This window comes from Dermacentor silvarum, chromosome 9 (genome assembly GCF_013339745.2).
Source record: "Dermacentor silvarum isolate Dsil-2018 chromosome 9, BIME_Dsil_1.4, whole genome shotgun sequence".
NCBI classification, from domain to species: Eukaryota; Metazoa; Arthropoda; class Arachnida; order Ixodida; family Ixodidae; genus Dermacentor; species Dermacentor silvarum.
In genome coordinates, this window is record NC_051162.1 from 124,336,041 (window position 1) to 124,352,698 (window position 16,658).

Consider the following 16,658-nt stretch of genomic DNA (forward strand, 5'->3'; position numbering starts at 1 on the left):
GTCTTTGCGCTAGAAAACTTAAATACGCGCAAAAACGAGTAATGCTTTTTTTACGAAGCTTTCGTCGCTTTGCATTTCCTGCGGCAAGTGCATGGGCCGCTGTGTCTTCCGCTGTGTGCGAGCGTGCAGCCGTCATTTGCCTTTACGTCAACAGATTCAGAATTGTACAGAATATTTCACCGCACTGCATAGTTATGGCATGTGTACGCATTTTAAGCAGTACGTGCGAGTCATTTCTGCTTCACTTAGGCCGGTGCAAACAGGAAGTGGCCTTGTACCTCACAGAATCTCGACTGATTGGTGTACTAGTGATGCAGGAATGAACTCCGGTATTGTTCAGTGCATAGTGCACATAATCAATTTCTCAGGACGCGTGAACTCCGACGAGAACTGTCAGCGCCTGCAACAAGAGCTTACTTACGCTGTACTGCGCACAGCAGTAATTCATGCTTGTCGGCTGTCTGTTTCGTGCATTCTATTGCGAGTCGGAGGAATTTCACTGCTGTCATCAACCCCTTCGTGTGTACATTGCTGGTTTGGGATTCCACAACAGAACAGCAACTACCAGCCTTCCGTAATTGCTGGTTCGGGATTCAACAACACAACAGTAATTACCAGCCTTCCGTAGGGGCGCAATCGCAAACGAGAGACGTTTTGCGCTGCAGACTATGGCTACGTTCACATTTGGGAAGCGGCAAGCGGGTGGAGAGGCCAAAGCGGCCGGAAAATCTTTTCCGCGCATGTCCAAGTTCAGATTTGTTTTGCTACCACCGCGGCCGCGCTGCCGCTTTCGTCCACATCCATCTAGTCTGCGTACGTTTGTCGGCGTGGTGGCGCTCATTATCGCATTATTTCGAGCGGTATGTTCATTCACTGGCCCACCCGTCATCAAAAGTGATCATGTTGCGCAATTTCGCGTGTCATCTGCGACCTTCGGTAAGTTCCTCGTTGGCGTTCTGTAATTCTCCTCACACGGGCGCGGTAGCGCTGTGTCACAGGTTGCTGCCTATAGGCGTGATTATATTTCTTTAATAGCTTTTATTTACAAGTTGTAATAACATTTCATCATTTCGTATTATTTTCGGCGCCTCCAGGACACGAAAGCGGCAACGGGAACACCAAAGCTAAAACCCGGGCTGGCCCTTGTGTTGAGGCTCGCCGAAGCCTGCGCGTCCTACGTGAGACCTACGCTCCCAATCTATCGTCGTGACGAGAAAAGCACCCCGCGACTTCTGCAACATACCGTGCACGTGCGAGGAGAATTATGGAGCGCCAACGAGGAATCTGCCCAACTATTGTCTTCCATGGAAGTGGAAGAAGAAATGGCTTTTATACTTCTACCTACTTGTTTTTCTAGAAATGGACAATGAATAAACGGAAGACAAGAAAACCTCGGAAACGGCAGTGGTGGGTTCGCCTGGCTTTGCAAAAGTGTAAGAAGTTGGGTCACGCCAAGGCTTCGTTGCCGCACCTCCTGTCGCGCGACGTTGAATACTATCGCGAGTATTGCTGACAGTACGTTTGAGTGCCACTCTTGTCGTAGAGCAAGGGGTGGTTCTTGATCGCGTCGATCAGCATTGCAGCCTACACTTTTGGTGCCATGTTCAATGTTACGACCGGAAGTTTACATGCTAGTGTAGCATGTAACTTCCGGTCAAGCAGAACGACTTTCCGCCGCGTTTCCGCTTCGCCATGGCGAAAAAATCGGTCCGAGACCAATTTGGCTCGCCGCCTGTTTTTCTGCCTGTTTTGCCGCCTAGGCGGGCGGATTTTTCCAAGATTTTGCCGCTTCCGACAGCTTCGAGACCAAGTTCCTACGCGAACGCGGCCTAACCGGCACCTGAAGGGAAGCGGCGGAAATGTATACCGGAAATTTCGACCACCTGGGGACTTTAACGTGCACCTAAATCTAAGTAAACGGGCCTCGAGCATTTTCGCCTTCATCTAAAATGCGGCTGCCGCATTTGTTGCTTCATTTGTTGCGCATTTGTTGCGCATCTGTTGTTTCAGAATGCGGCCGCCACATTCGCGCCCAAAACCTCACAGAGTGTCAAGGCCTTGACAAACACCGTGACAGTTTTTTTCCATATGCAGACATGATTCGCTGTAAATTACCAACCCAAACGGAAGCGCCCAGGAATGAAAGTGTGAAAGTAGCACCGGTTTCTTGAAATATGTCAGCGCGAAGCGACGAGAGAAAAGGGTGGGTTAGTGGGTGGGGGGGGGTGCAAAAAATTTCGGGGGGGGGGGGGTTTGAACCCCCCCAACCCCCCCCTTGGCTACGCCACTGGATGGTGCACAGGCACTCCTGAGCCTTAAGGCCAGAAAAAAATAGCCATATGCCGGTTAGCAAGTAGTAGTTTTCAGAGAAAAGTATTAGCCTTTCTTGAAATATGCATTCACTATTCCCAGCAAGATATGCTTTACTAGAGTTAAATATTTGCGAATTGAACATAATTGCGCACTTGCGCTTATTACACGATATGCAATTTTTATCAAATGCTAAAGGCTTTTTCACATGTCTAGCATCTCTAGAAGAATTGTCATATCGTTGTAAACACACGATATTTGGACACTTGAACGTTACCATATTTTCTCACAATTTACAGGCACATGTCTATACTGTAGAATCAACCGCTTACTCTAAATTAATATTTAGGCACAAGTGACCTAAATAAGCTGCAGTTTCGTTCATATGTTAATCAGCTGTGATAGTAGAATAGTATTATTGCAGATTATGGTGATAACTGACAGTATTCAATGAGATTTATTGAAGGAAAAAGGAAGGAAAGAGTGGAGAAGGAAAGGCAGGGAGGTTAACCAGTTCAGGACAACCGGTTTGCTACCCTACACATGGGAGCGGGGTGAGGGGGAATGAAAGATGGGGAGGAGAGAGAGAGAGCACATAACGTACACAGCACACACATCGTCAGTCAGTCCGTCACTCTTGCGTGGTACGTGACATCACTGTCATAGCCGCTTGTCCAAGCCTGTTTCCTTTAAAAACCTAAGCAGTCCCTTCGTTGCTTTCAGCTGCGATGTCTTCTGTCGACGACACGCGAGAATGGTTTCAATTGACAGTGGTCGATTGTCCAGGTGTGCTAGAACGGACGCCAGGGACTGTCTCGGAACATCATATTCAGGACAGTCGCATAGAATATGTTCTAGCGTCTCCTCGCAAAGACAGGCATTGCAAAAAGGGTTGTCGGCCATTCCAATGAGGAATGAATAAGATTTCGTGAATGCCACCCCTAGCCATAAGCGATAAAGCATAGTGGCCTCTTTTCGGCGGAGTCCAGTTGGCATAAAGAGATGCATCAAAGAGGGCAGGTGGTAGTGACGATTGCTCCGGTTGGTCTGGCTGCTTGGTGTGCACCATAGAGAGAGCGTGATCTCCTGTGCAAGCACTCGAAGTCTGCTGGCTGCGTCGGACCGTGAGAGCGGTATGGCCTCTTCCTGTGTGTCGTGAAGAGCTGCCCGAGCGGCATTATCGGCGTTTTCATTCCCTATGACGCCGCAGTGACTTGGAAGCCACTGAAACGTTACGTGGTGTCCTTTCTCCTGTGATGTATGGAGTAAGTATCTAATATCGAACACGAGCTGTTCGTATGGCCCGCGACGCAGAGCTGATAGCACAGATTGTAGGGCTGCCTTTGAGTCACTGAAGATTGACCATTGTCGAGGTGACTCCCGATTGACGAAACGAAGTGCCGCACGAAGAGCAGCTAGTTCCGCAGATGTCGATGCCGTTGGGTGGTCAGTCCTGAAGCTAATGGTAATAGCTCTTGCTGGGACAACCACAGCACCGGACGAACATTGGAGGTTTGTGGAACCATCAGTATAAATATGTACACTGTCCGCATACATCTCGTGTAGAAGAAGCAGAGACAGTTGTTTCAGCACAGGTGACGACAGCTCAGATTTTTTCTTGATTCCTGGTACACTGAGATGTACTGTGGGGCTAATAAGACACCAAGGGGGTATCGATGGTTTAGATGCAGCGGTGAAGCCCGAGGGAAGTTTGTCGTTGTACTTGATGATAGTTTTAGAGAACGATGCTTGGCGCCGGTCCGAAGGTAGTGTTGCAAGGTGGTGATAGGGGGCACGTGCAAAATGTCTGATGTGCGTTCTCAGGGCTTCCACCGTAATGTGAGTTTGCATCGGATGGTCCCGAGAAATCGCAATAGTTGCCTCTGTTGACGTGCATCTGGGTAAACCAAGGCAAACTCTGAGTGCTTGAGCTTGTTCTGCCTGCAGAACACGAATATTTGTCTTGCAAGTGTTGTTCAGTACAGGTAGACTATATCTTAAAAACCCGAGAAAGAGAGCTCTGTAGAGTTTCAGCATTGCGTCTACTGACATCCCCCATGTCTTTCCTGTCAAGTATTTAAACAACTGGGAAGTTGCTGTCAGGCGCCGTTTCATGTAGGCCACGTGTGGGCTCCAACAGAGGTCTCGGTCAATGATTACGCCAAGAAACCTGTGGGTTCTGACATAGGAAATGGTCCGCCCACTGATTGAGATGACATAAGGCGTCATTTGTTTGCGAGTAAATGCCACTAGTGCGCATTTTTCTGGTGATATGCTGAGACCTTGTTTACACAAGTAGCTCGCTGTCAAAGTTGCTGCTCTTTGAAGCCGCGCACGTATCTGAGGACGTGTGACTGCCGAAGTCCAGACACAGATGTCGTCTGCGTATATTGAAATCTTGATGGTAGTTGGTAAGTATTCAGCAAGTCCAAGAAGAGCGAGGTTGAATAGCGTCGGGCTGAGAGCACCGCCTTGAGGAACGCCTCTGCTCGTATAGCGTTGCGTAGTCGGGCCATCGTCAGTTAACACAAAGAATGATCTTGCAGATAGGTAACTTGCAATCCACAAGAAGACTCGACCACCTAGGCCAACCGTCGCAAGAGCATCGAGAATGGACTCATGTAATACGTTATCGTATGCGCCTTTCACATCTAAGAATAAAGCTGCAGATAAACGTTTACGGGACCTTTCGTGCTGAACATACGAAACGAGATCAACTACATTGTCGATGGAAGAGCGGTCACGTCGGAAACCAGCCATGGAATTCGGATAAATCTTGTAGTGTTCAAGGTACCATTCTAGGCGGCCAAGGAGCATCCGTTCCATTACCTTGCCTACACAGCTGGCCAGCGCTATTGGGCGGTAAGAGGTGAGCTCGAGTTGGGATTTGCCCTGCTTCAAGAGTGGCACCAGGCGGCTTACTTTCCATTCGTCAGGAACGTTTCCCTCCTGCCATGAGGAGTTGTAAAGGCTCAACAATTCTCTCCGTGCAGATTCTCCAAGATAGCACAAGGCTCGGTATGATATACCATCTGGACCCGGAGATGAAGAGCGCCTGCAGAGAGCTAGTGCCGCCTCGAGCTCCTCCATTGTAAATGGAAGGTCCATGCGGCAATCCCGGGAATGGGGGACGTCACCTCGGGCTGGAGGATCTGGACGAGTCGCTTGGTCGGCGATCATAGCACAAAAGTCCTCTGCGACATCGATGTCTTGCCGCCCTTGGAAGAGCGCGAGCGCCTTGAATGGAAAACGCTGTTCCGGAAGGCAACGCAGACCTTGCACCGTTTTCCAAATGTGAGACAGTGGCTTGCGGGGGTCTAGTGTCTGGCAAAACGTTGCCCAACGTTCCGATGCTAATCTATCCATGCGACGTTGGATCTTCTTTTGCATCCTCCTGGCCGCCCTAAGGTCATGGATTGATTTCGTACGCCGATATCGACGTTCCGCCCGGCGACGAAGTTCTCGTAGTCTCTCTAATTCTATGTCGAAGTCGTTTCGCTTGGAAGAGATCGTCATCATGCGGGTGGCGTTTTGCATCGTACTTTTAATTGTTTGCTCTAACCCGGATGGTAGGCCCTCGCGGCAAGCATCTTCCATATCAGATTTGAAGGTGGCCCATTGAATGGTCCGAATGGTCTTCCGTGGACCAGATCTAGACGACAAGCCTTTGATGTTAAGATAAGTGGGAATGTGATCACTCCCATGCGTCTCAATGTCTGGAAACCACTTCACACATTTGGCGAGAGAGTTGGAGACGAAAGCAAGGTCGAGGCAGCTGCCGTATGTGACGCCTCGAAGAAAGGTGGGGCTACCATCGTTCAGGAGAGTAAGGTCATAGTTGTAGGCGATGCTTGCTAATCTTCGTCCTTTTGCATTGGTTCTTGTACTTCCCCATGCCGGATGGTGTGCATTGAAATCTCCTATGATGACCCATGGGGCAGGACACACACTCAAGATATCTGCTAATCTTTTCGTTTCAAAATTGCTTGAAGGCGATATATACACGCCTATGAGAGTAAACAATAGTTTGTTCTTTTTAACTGTGATGCATATATATTGATTGTCGTCGTGAGGCGGAATTGGTTGCAAAACATAGGTAAGTTCACGACGAACATAAACGATGATTTGCTGCATGCACCATTTGTTGAAGACCTAATAAATTCGTACCCTGACAGTCTCATTGGTTTCGACAGGTTGGGCTCACAAATGACGATGAGTGGAAACGCATTGGTGTACACAAACTGACGAAAATCTGAAAGGCGTGATTTTAGCCCTCTGGCGTTCCACTGGATGACGGACGCTGCCTTGACTTCTTTTCGGAAGGATGGGGTATGGGTAGCCATCTTTCTAGTTGAGGGATTCAAGCACTGGGCTTAAGGCGTCCAGCACTTTAAGTGCGCTTCGAGCAGATGTTGTCCCCATGTCGACTAAAAGTGCTCGGATGGCGTCCATGAGGGAACGCAGAACCGAAATGACTTGACGATCTGTTTTAGGTGCGTCATCCATGACTGGAGAAGGCTCCGGTTGGACGACGACCTTCTGAGGTTCCTTGGCAAGGGAGCGGCTCGGTAGCGTAGGCCATTCCTCTAAAGAAAGAGTCTTATCCGCTTCCTTCGTGGAAGTGGTGGGACTTTTCGCGGCGCGACTAAGTGGTGCCGCAGTGGAGTGGGCACTATCACTTCGAGCATGCGCCTTCTTTGAAGACGTACGACGGTGCCGACGTCGACGCCGACGCCGGACTACTTCGGCTGCCTCCCTGTGTGTCGAATTGTCTCTGGACATTTGCTTGAGAACCGCGTGCTCCGTCTTGATGCGGGGGCAGTCTTTCGAAGAGGCAGCGTGAGGGCCATTACAGTTGGCGCACTTCAGAACCGTGGCACCGCAGGTCTCTTCTGCGTGAGGTTCAGCACAACGGGGACACAGTAGCGGGTTGGGACACACGCCCTTGACGTGTCCTAGCCGGAAACACTGATGACATTGAAGCGGCTTCTGGATGAATGGTCGAACCGGATGACGGAAATGTCCGACTTTAACGTGGGATGGTGTACAATCCCCCTTGAGATTTATTGAAATGCATTTTACGTCTGTGTATGCGGACATCATTAGCGTTTTTATGAATTAAGTTTTTAACTACTTCCATGCTACTACGTTGAAAGGTCGCTTCGGTCACAGTCAAGCTACTTGTTTTGGGATTAGCCCAAAATGAAATTTGAGTGTTTTTTACTGGAAGATAAAGTTTGACAAAATCTTTATTGACTATTCACCAAAGCGTCTTCTGTGCTACATACAGGAAAAATTAGTGATATGCCAAACAGACACTATTTTTGCAGGGACAAGTAAAGAAAGAGAACTAGAAGAGGGGAAATACAGGGAGGTTAGCCAGACACACATACGCTTTGTTGTCCGGTAATAGGGAAATTAATGTGTCTAATGAAACAATGGGTGGCACATGGATGCTTGCGCACACGCAAGAAAATGAAAAAAAGAAAGTAGAAGTATGTTACATTAAACTGAAAAGACCGAATAGAAAGGTAAATGCCTTCATTGATGAGCGACCGGAGAGAGAGAGAGAGAGAAGTCATAAGGGAAAGGCAGGGAGGTTAACCAGGCTGAGCCCGTTAGGCTACCCTGCACTGGGGAAGGGGGAGAAGGGATTGAAAGAGGATTGAAGGGATTAAAAGATTGATCAGCGACCGGAATACCAGAAACACTATGGGTTATGAAAACAGTCGCTGTGTTGCCACGAGTAAAATCTAGTATTTTTTAAAGTAGTGATTATAAGAGATACTGCAAGTGAAGCAAAAAAAAAAAAAAAAAACAAGTATAGACGAACAATACATGCGCATAAGTAGTACGGTTCATCTATCCTGTTTATTTTTTTTTCGCTTCCGTTACAGTATGCCGTTTCAACAATGCCTAATTTCTATCCTTCTCAAGATAATAAGATGTTAATTCTATTTCCCAGCTGTAATCAACTAAAAAGCAATTAAAAACATTAGCAGAAGTGAAATTTTTGTAGCATCTAAGAACAAGCATTTCTTTCCCAGCCGCCAACAGAAACCGAGGCTGGACCAGAAGAAAAAATGTGGTTGATCCCTCTTATATAGGAATCGGTATAGAACACGAAAGTGAAACGTGTCTTCACAGAAGTAGTGTAATGTTTATTGCACATTGATATATAATGTCTATTGGTGTTTTGTGGCTAAAGCGCCCTTAGGCGTTGATGCACCCACGCTGACGCCTGGTGGCACGTCTCCTCCATCACGACTACCAACGTCGATGACCATGAGCAACCGTCGTGCATATGGAAGCTGCACTACGCTGCACACGCTAGCACAACGCGAAAGACGAAGCACGTAACTGACACACTAATACAACGCGCAAGACAAAGCACGTAACTGAATCGTCACCGAGTCAAATCAGCGCGTACAGCGCGTCGTAATTGCAGCCTCCGCGATCAACTTCAGAAACATTTTCAGAGCTAATTGCGGAGGCCACGCTCCGCTGTGCTGAGTACGGTGAACGCCACCTAGGTGGCGTTGGTAGTGCTTCTTGATGCCAGCGTCCCTTCGAATGCTGGCATCGAGGCGTCGTAGTACTGAGACCACCGAAGCGTTCACTGTCGGTGCGCGTTAAGGCCGGAATACATGGAGCGAATAACCGGCGTCCGAGCGAAGAACTTCGTCGGGCGGCGAACGTCCGACGGCCGGCGTCAAGCAATTTGCCGTCCGCAGCCGATCTGCCTGTCCAAACATTTTCGTCGGGCGAACGCCGCCGCCGGAAGCGTCTAGCGCGCAGCGGTGGACGACAGCCAATCAGGAGGCACTAGTTCCGGTCGCAATGCATGCTGGTGTTTCGCGCGCGCGCGCCTTTTCGCGTCGTCTGCAATCGCGTTGGTGTTGCCGTGTCTGCATGTCTCTGCACCGATTGAGTAGTTCCTAGTATGATCTCTCAGGAATCGCGTTGTATTTGTACATCCCATATCCGCTGATCTGCGAGGAAACAGACAAGCAGTGCAAGCTCTCTACAACAACCTTCAACAGAAATCTTCTGATCTCAGAGGCCACATGCTGTCGTCATGCCTATCTCCCGACTTCCCCGATAGATGGCGTTGGCATCGGATATTTCTTTCGCTAGGCTTAGACGCGTTCGAAACGAGAAGCGATCTCGAAAACTACTCAAGGTTATCCATAATACTCTGTCGTCGAAGCGGCCTGAGACTAAGCGAAAGCCGTTTACGCAGTCATTTGCTTCCAACTAAGTGAATTCTACAAGGACAACGCCAAATTCAGTTCGAAGCGGGCGGCCGGGACCGCCGCCAACACGGCGGCCAACGCGCGGCGGCGTTCGCCGCATGTATTGCAACACAGCAAACATCCTGCGTCGTGTCGCCGCGTCGTTACTTGACGCGTGAAGTTCGTCGAGAAAGTTCGCTCCATGTATCCCGGGCTTTAGTGTCATAATGCAGTACTTCTCTTTTCTGCTCATAGGCGGCGGCACCGCCCCGAGCAAGAGCGCGGGTACACGGAGGAGTGTTAGATATATAAGGCACGTCTGTGTAGCTCTCTGCGAATGCGTTTGTGGCGCAATGGGTTAAACGCTCGGCGATCTATCGTCGCGGACCGAGAGGTCGTGGGTTCGATTCCCAAATTTTGCATGTTTGTGGAACTTTTTCTTCTGGTTTCTTTCTTTGTATTATGTTCTATGACGTATTTCCGTGACGGAAATACGTCAGTGAAGTCTTGGTGGACCCCGGAATAAAACACTTTCGTGTTAAAACCGAAAAGTATGGATGATGATCATCCACCTTACGGAAAGGTAAACCTTCTCGTGGCGCACTGCAACTTCAGTGAGGATGTGTTAGCCAATTTTCTTCGCCCATATATAATCACGCATTAATTATATTGCAAGGCGAGTTCAATGCTCAGAAAACTAGCTTTTCGAATAAACACTGTGTACGTTCTGGAAAAAGAAGTCGCAGTTTCGCCCGAAAGGCGAACCATCGATTGCGATAGCAAATTAGTAGATAGCTATACGAAGCAAGGATAGTAGTTCAATCGGCCATATAAAGTTGTAAACATTCGCTTACTAACTACACAAGCACGGTGCCACGCGCGCACAGGTAAACGTGACCACATCTCGCTCGATAACCGCGGAAACTCGCTGTGAAAACACCGGATTTAGAAAGCGCGTCAGCAGCAGCTGGCAAATTGACCGTCGCGCTGTCTCTCGTCTCCGTTCAACGCGAACGGGACGTCGAAAGCGGAGCGCGTACGAAGCTACCAGCGCTCGGCGCATGCACTTTGTCCCCGTCGCAAATCGCTTTGAAGATGAGGCCCACGCGGGCGCGCACTTCGCCCGCCCACATCGCAGACCGCTTTCAAGATACGCCGCGGCCGCTCTGTGAGCAGCAGACGACGAAGCAGACCCCCCCCTCCCCGTGCCTCGCGCGCGCGACAGACGACCGCGCGCTTCGGGCCTGCCTTCCCTCCTCGTGTTCCCTACATTAAGCTCTGGTAGACGGCTCCCCTCGCACGCTTTCACTTGCACACACATCGTACGGCGCGGCGACGATTTTATCGCTGTTCGGCTTTATACGGAATCTCACCACGACGACGGCGATGCCGACGGCAGAGATGCGCTTGGAGTGACCATATAATTGCTATCGCAATAATATTTCAGAAATGCATGGCGTAAAAGCCCCTTATCAACACCCTCGGAGAATGTGCAGACGTGATTTTTTTTTTTTTTTGGAATAGGTGCCCTGATGCGATGAGCACAGTATTGCGAGGGCCAGAAACTTTGCATCGTATAGTTCATAGAATGTTACGGTTATAGCTGGTATTGTTATCAAGCTACATGTAGCATGAGAGAAAACATGCAGCACAGAGTTTCCCTAAAGTGCCTTAACTTAACAAGTCACGCACGACATCATTCATTATAGGCCTACTGAAATGCGATATTGAAAATTATTTTTCAGAAAATTTTGGAAAGTCGATTAGTGAGAAAGTGGGGCAATCCATTCTTTGTTTATTTCTTTTTAATCCCTCCTCTCATATATTCAGAGAGAAGTGAATGCTTTCACCGGGACTGATCCCTGTAAGAACGATGGAAGGACAAGGCAACACGGCGGTGAACAACTCCAAGAAATGGCGCCATCAGCAAGACATGCGAATTTAGACGCACAAGGCGACACTGAAATGGTAGGAGCAATCCTGAACTTAAAAAATCGCAGCCGCTGCCACAAACAGCACAAGGGTGACGACTCTAAAGGTAGTTTTCCCACAACAAATAGTCGCCTTACCGTGGCCGAGGTACAGTCTATAACGAGGGTGGTTGGCTGGGCTAGTTGGTAATTCATGGTAAAAAACGACGTACAGTGCGAAAGAACAAGGTCTGATAAAGTCTCTATCAGACCTTGTCCTTTGGCGCTGTACGTCGTTTTTTACAGTTTATAGCTTCTTCAAAGAAAATTGTTAATTATTTCTGCTCCCTAGATATTTTATTTGCTAGGATAAATTCCAGGGTGAGTAAAAGCATAATACTGTTCTCACATGCGTATCTATTGTGTAGACAGAAGCCACAGACTATTGGTACGGAACTGCCCCCACTAAGCAGCGGCTGTGGGTTCGAATCTCCTTGGTGGACTGTTTTCTTTCTAGCCACCCCGCGGTGCTTGGTTCTGAATGCGGCTATTATCAATTTATTGTTAAAATTCATGCTCCTCTGCAATAATTCCGCTATGTTAAAGGGAAGCTTTCGTTACGTGGTCAGTGAAATACCGAGTGATCTGTAAGGGTTTAGATATAGGTAATGAGTTTACTGTAACAATTTACACGCTACCGTAGATAACAATTGTATAGCGACGGATACCTTTCCATGTGCACAATGGGTAACGAATGCCTAAATGCATTCCGATATATGTCAAAATTCTCTTTGCGTACATTTACGTACATAGTAGTTCCTGAAACAGCATGCCAAGCCCTCATCAATAGGCTAATTGGTCCAAAAAACATTAAAATTTATCATTTTTTTATTTCTCTCTACATACTCGTACATGCGTCTCCTCGCCATTGTTCGGGAAGAATCGAACATCGCCTTCGTCGACGCGACATCGCGGTATTGACGTCTTAAAGTGTATAACTGCGTCAACTTATGTTTGCATTTCGGCATCGCTTGGGATCACTGTAGTGCACAAACATAAACATTGCATAAGAATGAATGTGACCTGTTCGGTGCAAAAAACACACGTTACTTGACATCACGCACGGCATGAGATGAAAAAGTGAGAGTTGTACGCACCACGAAAGCTTCGCATCACATAAGTGGCCAAGATTTGGTTAGAACTGCGTAATCGTTTTTTTTTTTTGCTTTAATCACTGATGATGGACAACGCTAAATCGCATACATTGGTGTTCTTTTTGGGAGACTTCTGATGTTTGCAGCCAAGTGTCGTTGCAGATTGCAGACGACGACTCGTCAGACTCCCTTCCAGGAGCTCTTGATAATGCAAAGCTAGATCATGAGATCGGGACCTGCAGACACTGCAACACCCCGCTGGAAAAGAAAGACACCGAAGTAAGAAGTAATCTTTCATTTCAAAGGAAATGGCTTTCTTTGGCTCTTTCCCCTTACCTCGCGGTTGGTGGCCGAACTTTTTTCGCCGATAGAATGGAGAGAGGGTAGCGCTGTAGGCAGGAGGAGAGGGCAGCCACGGAGGCGGAGCCAGCGGACAGAATTAGGTCACCCCTTTTATGGTGGCTAGAACTGTACCCGTGTCGAGGGAATGGCGTCTGTGTCCCCGGACCTCACTGGTTCGTCGGAGAGGCGCTGACGTCATGCCAGAGGTCGGAGAACCTTCGGTTCGGTGAAGCGTGCTGATGCGACGAGCGAGGCAGGAAGGGACCAGAAATAGGAAATACGAACGCGAGGTTTGGCGTGAATGGGAGGCCGCCGGGACCACCGCGCGATGAAAATATACGTTGCGCGAACGACACGAGGCTCGCCAATAGCGCGCAGACGCCATGACCCCTGAGGAGCGAGTAGACACGTTGCGCCAACGACTTTGACGAACAACTGAGTGGGTTCAGGGATTCACGCTTACTTCACGGTCGATAGTACCTATATTTTTATAGCAAGTACCACTCATGATGTGTTTATAGAAAGGAGCAAAAAAAAAAAAAAACAAGTATGGGGCTTCTCACGCAGAGGTAAACACCCTCGATCACCGCGAACACTCGCTGTCACAACACCGGTGTGATGATGCCGGCCTCGGAGAGTGGTTGCTTTGGACTGCCTCTCACTTCAACACGTTCCAGACATGAGATTACGCGACCTCCAACACTACGCGTGCGGAAGGACAGCGCACGTGAAGAGACCGGCCACCTGGGCTCGCGCAATTTTTGCGTACCCAAGATACGGCGCGTGGCCCGCGCATGCCTTCAGCCACTTAGACAGCCGTGCGTTCCCCACTGCCGATATAGAAGAGGTAACGCGCGCTCACCAGCCCCGCCACCAGCACTAGCGCGCGTTTGGTCACGTGACCTCCTACATTGGGCACGCGGAAGGCGACAGCTACATTGGTTCTCCACAAGTAGAAAACTGCCTATCAAGAAAGGAGTCAGGCAAGGAGACACAATGTCTCGAAAGCTATTCAGTGCATGCTTAGCAGAACTATTCAAGCTCTTAGACTGGAAAGGCTTAGGAGTGGGGATCAACGGCGAATATCTCAGCAACGTTCGGTTTGCAGATCACATTGTCCTATTCAGCAACAATGGGGACGAATTACAACAAATGATTGAGGACCTTAACCGAGAAAGTGTAAGAGTGGGGTTGAAGATTAATATGTAGAAGACGAAGACAATGTTCAATAGCCTGACCACGGAACAAGACTTGAGGGTTGCCAGTCAGCCTCAAGAGTTAGTAAAGGACTACGTTTATCTAGATAAATTACTCACAGCGGACGCTGATCACGAGAAGGAAACTTACAGTAGAATAAAATTGGGTTGGAGTACATGCGGCAGGAATTGCCAAATCCTGGCTGAGAGCTTACCGCTGTCGTTGAAAAGAAAAGTGTACAATCATTGCATTCATCCGGTCCTAACATATGGGGCATAAACTTGGAGGTTAACAAAGAATCTCGAGAACAAGTTAAGGACTGCACAAAGAGCGATGGAACAGAAAATGTTAGGCCTAACGTTAAGGGAGAAGAAGAGAGCGGTGTGGATCGGAGAACAAACTGGGATAGCCGATGTTCTAATGGACATTAAGAGAAACAAATTGAACTTCGCAGGCCATGTAATGCGTAAGATGGATAACCAGTAGATAATTAGAGTTAGAGAATCGGTACCAAGAGAAGGAAAGCGCAGCCGAGGTCGGCATAAAGCTAGGTGGGGTGATGAAGTTAGGAAATTTGCAGGCGCAAGTTGGAATCAGCTAATGCAAGACAGGGGCATTTGGAGATCGCAGGGAAACCCCTTCGTCCTGCAGTGGACATAAAAATAGGCTCATGATGATGATGTGTGTGTGCTGATAGGAGTAACCGCTTATTTTACCGGCAGGTCACTCATCAGCAGTAGTTAGCGTGGAGGTAACGATATTAACAAGAGAGTAAGAAATACAATAACGGTGACTGGTTTGTACCGCTATCCCTTGAAATTGAAGGAGCACGAAGCAAAGTGTCTGGACCTTTGTGTGGAGTGCCCGAACTGTAAAGAAAAGATCTCAGCTAAAAATTTCGTTCTTCACACGAGGACTCTGTGCCCGGCAAGAGAAAGAAAGACTGCAGATAAATTGAGGTGAACAACTTGTTTTCTACGGCATATTGTTATATAATGGAACTTCAATACTTCATAAGCAATTCATTTGTTTTTCGCGTGGCATCGGAAGGGTGCATGCGTCAATTTGCAATGAGTGCTGAAACGGCCAAAATGTGATGACGATTTTTTAAAACTACTATTTTCAGATCAGTTCCTAATGCAGAATCAATCAATCAATCAATCAATCAATCAATCAATCAATCAATCAATCAATCAATCAATCAATCAATCAATCAATCAATCAATCAATCAGTAAATCAATCAATCAATAAAAAACTTTATTAGGCATCTAGAGAACACTTTCCTTTAAGTCCACTTGAAGGATCACCAAGAGTCTAGAATCCAGCGTAGTAGACAGTATTGCGTGTACAGCTGCCCAAATCTTTAACTAGCGTGCGCGAACGGCGACTTGCTATGCGCCAGCACCTTAAATTAGGAACAAACTAACAAATGACTATACTATCTTCACGAGCTTTGTGATCAGTAGTTAACCGCGACCGTTTCGCAAGTTCGTTCAATCGCAATGCACTGGAGAGCAGAAAAAAAATAAAACGCGTTAACATAAGCTAGCTAAAGATTTGGCCGGCTATACATGTCGGGTGGAGAGGAAACAATAATAATATGTCAGGATATGAATATTCTAATTGTGTAACAGAAGACACGTGAATGTTTGCATAATTATACACGAAAGTGCATTTAGTCTTCGCGTTGTACCGGAAAAGTAAAGGCGTGTTCATTTCGTCATTATTCCAATCAAATTTGAAGAAGTTAAAGAAGGATCCCATTCTTTCTTTGAAATAGGAGTATTCACAACGTTATTGTTTGTTTACACCACGCACCTTCTAGTGTTTATCGTGCGCACCTGCAGTTTCGAACGAATTACATTAATTGAGCGTTGTGCCGGCGTTGTTCTTGAAGAATAAGTGGTATATCTGAGCCGCTTAACGGCAGTCGAGCCAACAATGAAGGAGTTTATTTTGCCCACCCCATTTGGTTACTTTCGCTTTCAAAAGTTGCAGAAGTGGAAGGCACATAGCATGGAAAAATGCCGAAGTATGTTAGACGCAAGAAGAAAGGCATCTGTACTACAGCTTTTGACGACATGACGGAAATAAAGAGGGGTCCGCGTCAGACCCCACTGTTTACTTCGGCGACCGACGAAGCACACAAAATTCTTATACAAACCGTGACTACAATACCGAAATATGTGTCACAGTTTTCCGGGATCTTATGCATTGAAAATGTCGACCTGCTCTGGATAATTTCCGGCGTAAATAACTTCGACGCTTGCGAACAGGGAACCTCTTTTACCTCAAGCATAGCCTACCCTAAAGCTCATGGTCACCTATGTCATCGTCTAGCATGCCCTACAACATGCGAGCGTGCGCGATCTCGGAAACCATGGTCGGTGCGTCCAATTTCCTGTGCATTGGCGCTGAGCTCATGGGCCATCCTGTGGTGTGGAAATCCACACGCCTGCGTTACGTGTTTCTGAGTAAGAGCAACGGATCTCGAAGGCTTTGCTTTTGC

At 47.8% G+C, this 16,658-nt stretch overlaps 2 protein-coding genes across 14 annotated transcripts in view; both read left to right on the top strand.

Annotated features, from left to right (window-relative positions):
• The window catches only part of LOC119463883 (uncharacterized), a 119,662-nt gene that overhangs the window by 78,728 nt on the left and 24,276 nt on the right, over positions 1-16,658 (top strand). For 3 of the 13 annotated variants that reach the window (XR_007463178.1, XR_007463182.1, XR_007463183.1), the window contains exon 7: positions 14,974-15,107. The exons of the other annotated variants lie outside the window; for them this stretch is intronic. The gene's annotated coding sequence lies outside the window, so the exon portion shown is untranslated. The remainder of the gene's footprint in view (positions 1-14,973; positions 15,108-16,658) is intronic. 13 annotated transcript variants of the gene reach the window in all.
• Positions 1-16,658, top strand: part of LOC119464235 (uncharacterized) — a 107,054-nt gene that overhangs the window by 6,651 nt on the left and 83,745 nt on the right. The gene's annotated exons all lie outside the window — the stretch shown is intronic.